This window comes from Tursiops truncatus, chromosome 13 (assembly GCF_011762595.2).
Source record: "Tursiops truncatus isolate mTurTru1 chromosome 13, mTurTru1.mat.Y, whole genome shotgun sequence".
Classification (NCBI taxonomy): Eukaryota; Metazoa; Chordata; class Mammalia; order Artiodactyla; family Delphinidae; genus Tursiops; species Tursiops truncatus.
Window position 1 is genome coordinate 47,995,780 of NC_047046.1, and position 10,110 is coordinate 48,005,889.

Genomic DNA, 10,110 nt, shown 5'->3' on the forward strand with positions numbered 1-10,110 from the left:
AGCACAATGGTTATACAGATTTGAATTGATACAACTGGGAGAAAAAATTAGTAATTGGAAGACCCACTTGAGTAACTATCCAGAAGGAAGAATTAAAAGATAAAGAATAAGAAAACATTAAATGTTAAGCTATCTGGAAAGTAGAATTAAAGTAGAATAAAAAAATACAGATAATAGAACCTCAAGGAGATCATAATAGAAATTGAAAGAAGGAAATTTTGTTTTTAAATAATAGAGAAGTATTCCCTGGAATTAAAAAATAAATGAAAAAAGTCATATTGCAAGCATTCCTAGATTGTTAAAAGTGACAAATTAGTGGGGAAAAACACCTGGGAATTAAAGAATGTATCAAAGACAACAAGAAACTTCTAAAAGCTTCAGAAAGAAGGAGCAGATCAAGGAAATCATCAGATCAGCAACACATTTTTCAACAACATCCCTGGAAGCAGTATGAAGATGGAACAATATTTTGAAGATATTGAAAGAAAAAATTTTGGACATAGATGCTTAGACCCAACCAAACTAATTCACGTATTACAGCATGATAAAAAATATTCACATGAATTCAAAACCGTAGCTTTTTCCGAAAAAGACTTGCACTGAAAATTGTTTTGGATAATATTTTTAAATAGCATTTTATATATTTTTTTAAAGATTTCTTTTTTATGTGAAACATTTTTAAAGTCTTTATTGAATTTGTTACACTATTGCTTCTGTTTTATGGTTTAGTTTTTTGGCCAAGAGGCATGTGGGATCTTAGCTCCCCGACCAGGGATCGAACCCACACCCCCTGCATTGGAAGGCAAAGTCTTAATCACTGGACGGCCAGGGAAGTCCCTAAATAGCATTTTAAATAATAACATTTTTATTTTTCAATAAATCTATGAGATGCTACAAGAAATATGAAGAAGAAATTAAATATGTCAGTAACGTTTATTTTCTTTAAAATCACAGTGAGCATAATAGAAAGAAAATATATACATATTACCCCAGAATTAAAATCTAGATCACATCAAACTAAAAAGGAAAGAAGGAGCGTGTGGCAAAGGGATGAGAAAGTTAGTAAGTATACCATCCTGTTTGAAGTGAGAGATAAGAGTTAAAGACAATAAGTAAAAATAAGTTTTTAATTAGACACAGAAAGCATGGAAAGAGAATAAACCAAAATATTAGAATTACATACAAATATACGAAGAATTAATCTGAATGTAAATTTTCTAAACTTACTATTCAAGACACATTTTCAGATTGGATTTAAAAAACGAACAAAATCAAGATGTATGTTGTTTACAAGAAAAAGATCTAAAGCATAAAGACATATGAACACCTGAAACTTTTTAGTAAGTGAAAACATTCTATCAGACAAATAGTAACCAAAACTGGTTTAGGTAAATAACTATTAGAAAAGTGTACTTAAAAGTGTACTTAAAATCTACTACTGCATACAAACAAGGTATAATCTGTATGTGCTACTATCTTCCAGCTTTTTGCCTGGAAACATTTTTGACCTGTGACACAGGGAAGTGCAACCAAAACAGCGGCGAGCAGTCTTACTGAGAGGAGGAGAGAGAGCTCAGAGTTCTGGGAGGCAGAAGTAGCTGGAAATCTGCAAGGCAATGTAATGAAGAAGAGAGATCCATGCAGAAAAATGGCTCCAGAAATCTTCAAGTCTGTTCAAAGAATAACCAAGACGGTGTAAACTGCATATTTCACAGAGCTCACACAGAGCTGGACACGCGTGCATTCCAATCAGTCAAAATAGAGACTCCTTGGAGAACACCCTAGGAATTCAAAAGAGACCCTTGAAGGGGCATGTATTAGTAAACGGCTGAAATCCAGAGAAAAGCACTATAAATGCACCATAAGTCTGAAAAACAAGCTTTCAATGAAAAAATGGAAAATCTGAGTAGCCCAATGTCTCCTTACAAAAATGGAATTTATAAGTAAAAAGACTTTCACAAGGAGATTCCTTCCTAGGTGGCTTCAATAGTAAATTCTATGAAATGTTTCATAAAGAATAATACCATTCTAATACAAAATCTTTCAGAAAGTAGAGGAAAGGGGGACACGTGCCAACTCACCTAATGAGAAAGCATTGCACTGATACCAAAACCAGACAGTTATATTACAAAAAAATTTTTAAGGGAGAAAGTTATAGTGCCCACTTCGGTAACACATATGCTAAAATTGGAAAGATACAGAGAAGATTAGCATAGACCCTGCCCAAGGGTGACACACAAATTCGTGAAGCAGTCCATATTTTTTCAACTCTACTTCAATAAATTTTTTTAAAAAATAAAAAAAGTTACAAGCCAGTTGCATTCATTTATATTTAAAGGACACTTCCCTGAAACGCTATTTTATAATTGTCTCTTTGTTAAATATCCAGATTTGGTGTCCTCGGGGCAATGCACCATGCAAAATTAGGGATGAGTGAAGGGCAGGTGAGAAAAGAAGAATCAGTGATTTTAGGAAATGGTATATATGGAAGTTTGTGGCCACGAAATTGATATCTTTAAAATTCTTGTTACCTCTGATGTCCTAATCTTGTAATCCTAAATTAGATTGCTAAGTAATGTGCAAGTATCTGCCCTGTTGCCTAAACAGTGTTCAAAGATTCTTTAGAAAGGAGATCTCGTCTCCAAGGACTCTCTTCTGCTCTGCCTTTTACTTAGCTTACAATTGTGTTTTATTTACCTTTCATTTCAACTAGATTGTTTTTATTCACCAACTTAATAAGCATAGGGATCAGTTCATTTAAAAAATCTCCATTATAATTTTATCTTGAAATATTTATTATAGTTGTTATTGTTAGTTCATTTAGGCATGAGAATTCTGTTCCCCATCTGATTAAATGATTATCTGATCTTCTTGTTAGAACATTGGAGCATCTGCCTCCAATAAAAGCTCCGTGCTAAGTACTTATCACAGTTCCTTAAGGATAAAGCGGAACTTAAGCAAGTCCGAAAGAATAGGTTGTTTAGTATTTTTACGCTTGCCTGCTAATAAGTATTTAATTATGGCAAAATTTGTCTGAAAATTGCTTTTATTATAATATACAACCCAGTTTAAAATTTGTGTGAGAAGTCCTAAAGCTCTCACCTACCTCGGATTATTGAAGAATGCCACAATTATAGACGGATAGCTCAGGTGACAGCAATACCTCCTTAAAATCAGAAGTAAGAAATCTGATTATTTTTTTTACTCCTTTCTTTCTTCTTCTTTGTATTCCTTCTCCTTTCTTCCAATAAGACAGATATTTCAAAGTATGCATAGAGATATTCCCATGTATTTAATCCCTACTAAATAGCTTCTTAATGACTTTTCTGGCTCTGAACAACCTCCTAAAAGATACAGGATTTTGGTCATTCATAGCTGGGCCATCTCTTCAGTGTTATAGTAGTCTAAAAATATACCAGTATTTTTATTAATTTAATTTAATTTTTAAAATATTTAAGCATTAGTAAAATCAGTTTTTAAATGTTGATTAATTGCACTGATTTTTCAGTACCTCATGTGCAGTGATACTGCTCCTTCAAGTAGAAATCAAGAATATTTCTTTACATAAGAACACATGCCACATCTATTTCTTCTTTGAAAATGCACCCTTAGCTGCCAGCAGAAGTTCCTCAGGGGTTTTAAAAACATCAATCAGTTTCACAGCTGGAGAGAAAGTACTTTCTTAGAGAAGTTTTACCTATAAGAAGAATAGGCTTTGTCACTTTTGAAGGCACACAATGAGTTAAATTTAAGAAATGCCAAGAAATAGCTTTTCACTCACAACTGACTTTATTTGAAGAGAAAAAGAATACAGTAGGCATAGTGACTAAACACTTTACACCCCAGGTACTCTCAGGAAGCACACAGTGAACTGTGGTGATAGCCACTGGACAGGCTGTCTCTGGGGGACACTGCCCCTCCAATCCTGCAGAAAAGCCCTGATATACCAGTGCTTAGACAAAAGCACTTTATGACTCCTACTTCTCCCTGAGTAAAAAGGTATTTCAGTCTCAGGTCTGAGTCCTGACAGAAAAAGAAATCGAAAATCTCAAGTGAAGCATTGTCCTTTACTTATTTTATCACTTGCGTTTTATTTACCTTTCATTTAAACTAGATTGTTTTTACTCACAAATGTAATAAACACAGAGGTAATTTTATAAAGAGATCTAGATTATAATTTTACCTTCAAATATTTATTATAGTTATTACTAGTTTAAGCAGAACATGTAGTGAATTAATTATATCTTCTTGGCATTTTAAAGGAAAATATAGTTTTTAAAAAATGGATGATTATTTGACATATCTAATAAAGCTTGGTTCAGAATAACTTTGTTTTTACCAGTATTTTAAATAGGATAATTTCCTTCCCTATGTCATTGTCACAATATTTTGATCAATATGCAGAAGAATCAAGGGATACTTTTAGTCAATTAAGATAAATGTAAGAATGTACTGATGAATAAAGCTTGTTCATTTTATACTGGTTCATACTTATGAAAGACAACTACTGTGCTGTATAACAGTCGAGCTATTGCTTTTTAAAAAGTCTATAAATCTTTGTGCAAAAGCGCATTCATCTATGTGGCTAAAACATGAAATAATAATTTGGTAATTAACGTTTAATTTCACTCAAAGAATTGTTTTAAATAAACCCCAGAGATTTCCCTGAAAAAAAAAAAATCTGTCAAACTTGGAAGCCAAAAGAATGCTTTATTTCTTTTGTAACTTTAAATACCTTCTATGTCTGAAAATGGGATAAAATAGCACTACTTGTGAAGATGGATTAAGGCTAATAAGATCTTTTCAAACTCTCATTTATGTTGATTGTATAAATACAAAGTTATGACTAATAAGAACTCAAGTGTACTCTGAAAGAACAACTTGAGACTTTCAGTTCCTTATTGCAAATAATTGCTCATATTATTTGTCTTGTGTTATTTGTTCTGACTGGCTTTAGTCTTTGAAATTATCCATTTTATCCAGAATTTATTTGCCAGGATTCTCTTTAACATGCAAATGTGCTATAATTGTCATCATTTATTTAAATAGTTTACTTTTCCCATTAACAAAGAAGATATGGACTGAATTGGAAATAAAATTGGCTGATGATGAGTGAGCAGCCAGTGGGGAAGGGCAGGAAGAACAGCTAGTGCTGTAAAGAAAGAGAAAGGCTTCATTGAGCATCTATATGAAATGATTCTGGCCACTTCATTTTTAACCCTCACAGACATGTTGTCAGATAATCATCAGTTTCCAGTTTCCAAAATAATGGGGCTGGGGATGAAGATTAGGTAACTTGCCCCAGAGCTATGACATGTAAAGCCAGGTCCAGCTGACTCCAAGGCCTATGAGATGAGTAAACACAAGATTTTGACTTTTCTGCAGAGTCCTGCAGAGATGAGCAAGGACCATCTCCAATAAAATATGTGAAGTGGACAGAATTTTGATTCAGTATCTCAAGGCTTTTTTTTTTTACATCTTTATTGGAGTATAATTGCTTTACAATGGTGTGTTAGCTTCTGCTTTAGAACAAAATGAATCAGTTATACATATACATATGTTCCCATATCTCTTCCTTCTTGCGTCTCCCTCCCTCCCACCTTCCCTATCCCACCCCTCCAGGTGGTCACAAAGCACCGAGCTGATCCCCCTGTGCTATGCGGCTGCTTCCCACTGGCTATCTACCTTACGTTTGGTAGTGTATATTTCCTGTACCATGCCCCACATGTAAACATATCCGTTCTGACATTCACTCGAAGAGCCAGCAGAAATGCCTTCCCAGTCCTTCCTATTTCTTCTTGCCCTGTCCTCCACTATTCATTCATCTAATTGTTCATTCATTTATGTATGCATTCATTCACCAAATATTGAGTGTTTACGATGTGCTAAGGACTGTTTTGGCACTGAGGCTACAAATGTGAACTAAAAGAACCCCATCCTTGCCTTCATGGAATTACCTCCTAATAGGATCTGAGAACAACTTTATGGAGATACTCTAATTACACAAATAATAAATATTTAAATTACAATCACCCCATTCTCCCCGTCTCCATCATCAACCCAGTCGGTGTCATCTCTCAGGAAACAATCTGAAGACTCAAGTCAGATGTAAATCTCTAAATTTTATCCAACCACATTTTCATAAGAGTCTAGATACCACTTGAAAGTGCCAAGGGTAAGGGGAGGGGTAGGGAGTAGGAGAAGGAGAAGCGCAGATGAGGAAGAGCCTCGAGTAGGGCAGGAAAGGCAGTACTAATCAAAGGAGCAAAAAGCGATAGAAAATGCATGCATAATTGGTCAGGGATGAAAGAAAAAGACAGAAATAGAGATCACCTAGAGAAGTGGATTAAGGAAGAGTCCTGATTGGCAAAGTGAGCTATGTAACATCTGTCTCTCTTCAAGACTCTAAGCCCCTTGAGGGAGGAACTGGGCATTTTTACCATTTCCATGTGCATCATCGCCGTGTCACGTAGCATTCTGTCTTGCACACAGTCTGCATTCCATAATATTTGCTGAAATGAAGGAAGAAAGGAAGGGAGAAATCCAACATGTTGGCCTAATCTGGCTTATTAATTTTAAATACTACATGGTGATAACCGATAGGCAAGTTGTTAAGTGCATATAGCGCCATGCCTTCTGACGGGGCCACAGCAGCAGTGACATGAGGGATCTGCTTGTGGCTTTCAGCTCTTTGGCCTATTTTCTGTGATAATGACAAAGTCCCTGAATTAGCCAGTGCTAAGATTTTTCAGCCATGGACTCAGCAGAGGAACATGAATGTCTATCATATGTAAATTTCATAAAGCCAATGTCTGACACAGGTACCTCTTGACTCTCTACACTGATTTCTCAGAACTTTCATATGCCCAGCTGGATACGGTGCATTTAAATCAGGCTGACCCACTCAAAGGCACACTAGCCTTGCTGGAAGTAATCCCTTTGGTACTCTCCCCTTTCCAACAACCTCTACTTCCCTGTGCCAATCCAGTACACCCCTGAGTTCTGACCTTTTTACTTGGCCTGTTGTCTCAAGCCCCATGCTCAAGCATTGCACAGCACATAATTCAACTCATCCTTGGGCCGTAGGACTCTCCTGAACTTGCCCTTCCGTTCTTCCTGCTCTTGGTTGCTCTGGATAATCCAATAATGTGTAACCCAGGGCCTATTCCTGGAACTGCATTTCAGCCATTGTGACCTGATATCCTGCTCAGACCTACTCTAACTCCTCAGGAAGAGGAATTAAACTCTCACATGCCTGGACCTCTGATGAATAGCTTGAATCTTGAATTTCGTTTGGATTCTACTGTTGGATTCTCTCACCATGTATTAAGCTCATCCCTGCCTTTGTGCTCAAATACTCACTTTTTCATCTTGCTCCCTTGATCTCCTCAGGTTTGGCTTAACTCTTAGGTCAGCTTGAGAACAGGTGTCTGGCTTTTCTGTCAGAATTTTTCGCCACCATGGAGTCCCTCTGCTTCTTAAACTTTCTGCCTTCACACCTTATGAAAATATCTGGAAAACCAATTGACTGTCAAGTTGAGTAGAGTTGGCCAATAGGATTTCTTGTACCTAAGAATTTCAGACTTCCCTCATCTATCCAGAAGTATTTAAGAAAACTTCAAATCAACCAAAGCAGCATCTTTAGAAAATCTCTTAGATCTTGAGGATTCAGCCTAATCCTCCCAGGAAAACTTTAGCAAAATATACAGAGTAGTTTCTACCATTTTAGAAGAATAGGAATATGAGGCTTTAGCCTGAGAAAAGTGCTTTATAACTAGAGGAAGAAAGAGAAGCCCTGTGCTGTCTCTTCTCTCAGATGGTATCTTGTGATCCTCAGATTAAAAAAAGATATAAGAGAAATACCAGAAATTATCTCTTTCATGACTTTCAGTGTTAGTGAGTTGAATGTTGGCCTGAATGCCTCTAACATCATTGTTGTCACTTCTCTCTCCCTGGGGATGCAGGAAATGGAAAAGAATTAACTCAGTGCAGCTGTTACTTATTTCAGTGAGGCTGTTACAAATTTATCAAGGTGCAAAAATGTCTTCTTGTCCTAACTGACATCAGAATTAAGATGTCTAAATACTTACCTGAAGGACTTTATTAATTAAGACATATTTGCTTAAAAAAGAAAAAGAAATAAATGCAGATTTATCCAAAAGAATCTTTTATTTTGAATTCCAGAGTATCATCATGCCAGTGGACAAGTTACCATTTCTTCAATATATATCCATATATATATATATATATATATATATATATATATATATTTCTTTATTGCCTAAGGGGAATGTTATGTCTCCTTTTCCATTGAATAAATGCATATTTGGTTGTGTTTATATAAGAACAGAAGAACTTTGGGGCAGAAAAAAAGGAGGGACTCAAGGACAAGTGTGACTTTCTGACTTAAGATTTACAGTCTCTCCTTGATGTGGAGACAGTCATGCACGTAAATCTTTGAGCACTAAGAAATGAATCTATTCCCTATGCTCTGTGTTGGGGGGGCGGGGAAGAGAGCTCAGCAAGAACAGATGTGGCCATTCGCTCAGTTACCCAATGAAAACAAGTAATTGCCATGGCAACTGGAGGATATCATGGGGTACACAAACTGACCTCTAAGACTCAGCGTGCTTTATGCTATAGGAATTGCATATGTATACTTGCTTGTGATGTAGATTTCCTTCCTATGTGAGAGTACTACAGCGTTAAAATACTAATTTTTTCCTGCCTCTAATACCCTCTGGTTTTATTTTGATCTGAACCTGAAAAGAACACTGGAAAGAACATATAGTCCTTGATGTCAGAACTACAAAATATACTATTAAAAGATGTAAATAAATGGTGAACTACCATAAAAAGATGAAAGGGCGCCTACTTACAAAGAACTCAGGAATAAAAAGCTCAGGTTATGCTTGAGAGCATTTCAGCTCCCCTTTAAAATAGGTACACACCGATCCAAAGCTGTATTCTTAGTTGTATTTGTTTAATCCCTGTACCAACCACAAGTTATTTCAGCTAGAAAAGCAACAACAAAACTGAATGGGTAAATTGATTCCTGTAGCAAATGGATGTGTATGTATGGTGTAGATGCACTAAAGGTAAAAGTAAGTAGTTAAGCATATGCAATGTTTACTGCTCTTCCTGTTATAGGAATTTGTTGTAAACATACGACAAACATAATTACACTGTAATTATTCTGTGGTCAACATTCTCCATATTATGAACAATATTTAAAACTTAACTTTTGCACATGGAAACCTGGGATTAGTTCAGCCTTACTAGAGAATTTCTCTAAATGAGAGAACAATTTTCTAGGCGCTGAAATTGGTAACACTTCTGCAAGTCAGATTTATTTCCAGTCCCTGCTACCTGCTGAGTGGAGTTGCCAGGAAGAGCAATGATGTGGTGTGTGTGCCCTTCTCACTTGTTTAAAGAGCCTAATTGAATCACGTTCTTACCTTCCCCCATTACAAAGAAAGTTGGTATTATTGAAAATCTGAGAACTGACTGTCCAATGTTACTCATTTCTGGAAGGAAAGGAAATACGCTAGTTAGGAATACCATTAACTTTAACTCTGAAAAGTGAAATTCATCTATTTGCTCTTGGAGCTGCTTTGACTGTGGTTCAGTGGAAACTACCCCAAACTAGTAATAAATAGGCATTGAATCTGGCTGCATGTCCCCATGGATACTGGGTTTTTGGTCACTACATTCTCTGGATTTTAGTTCCAGACTGTGTAAAGCAAGAAAAAGATGATCTCTAAGGGTCCTTTCAGTGCCAAAACATAGAAACTTTGGGAAACTAGTCCTTAATCAGTACCATATATAGTTCCATATCTTTTAAGAATTCAAAGCTCATTGATGTCATTGATCAAAGAAGCATAGTAATTACAATTATTCCCAATGAGGTCAGTTTTCCAAATATATTTTTCCTAAAAGTTAAATATTACTTCTCAACTTGAATATCAAATTAGAGTTATAAGTCAAGGAGAATTGGAACACAAATTATTGATATTATACTTCTTGGTCAATCAGAAGATACATTATAATTAACATTTTTAATAATTAACAAGTTGTATATATATAATCAAAGTTAAAAGATAAGCAACA

General features: G+C 35.7%; 1 non-coding gene across 1 annotated transcript; it reads left to right on the top strand.

The window, feature by feature from the left end:
- The first annotated feature begins 2,157 nt into the window (after positions 1-2,157).
- LOC117307759 (U6 spliceosomal RNA) lies at positions 2,158-2,264 on the top strand. Its single transcript, XR_004521638.1, has one exon. It is a non-coding gene; the product is annotated as a U6 spliceosomal RNA (small nuclear RNA).
- Positions 2,265-10,110: the final 7,846 nt, after the last annotated feature.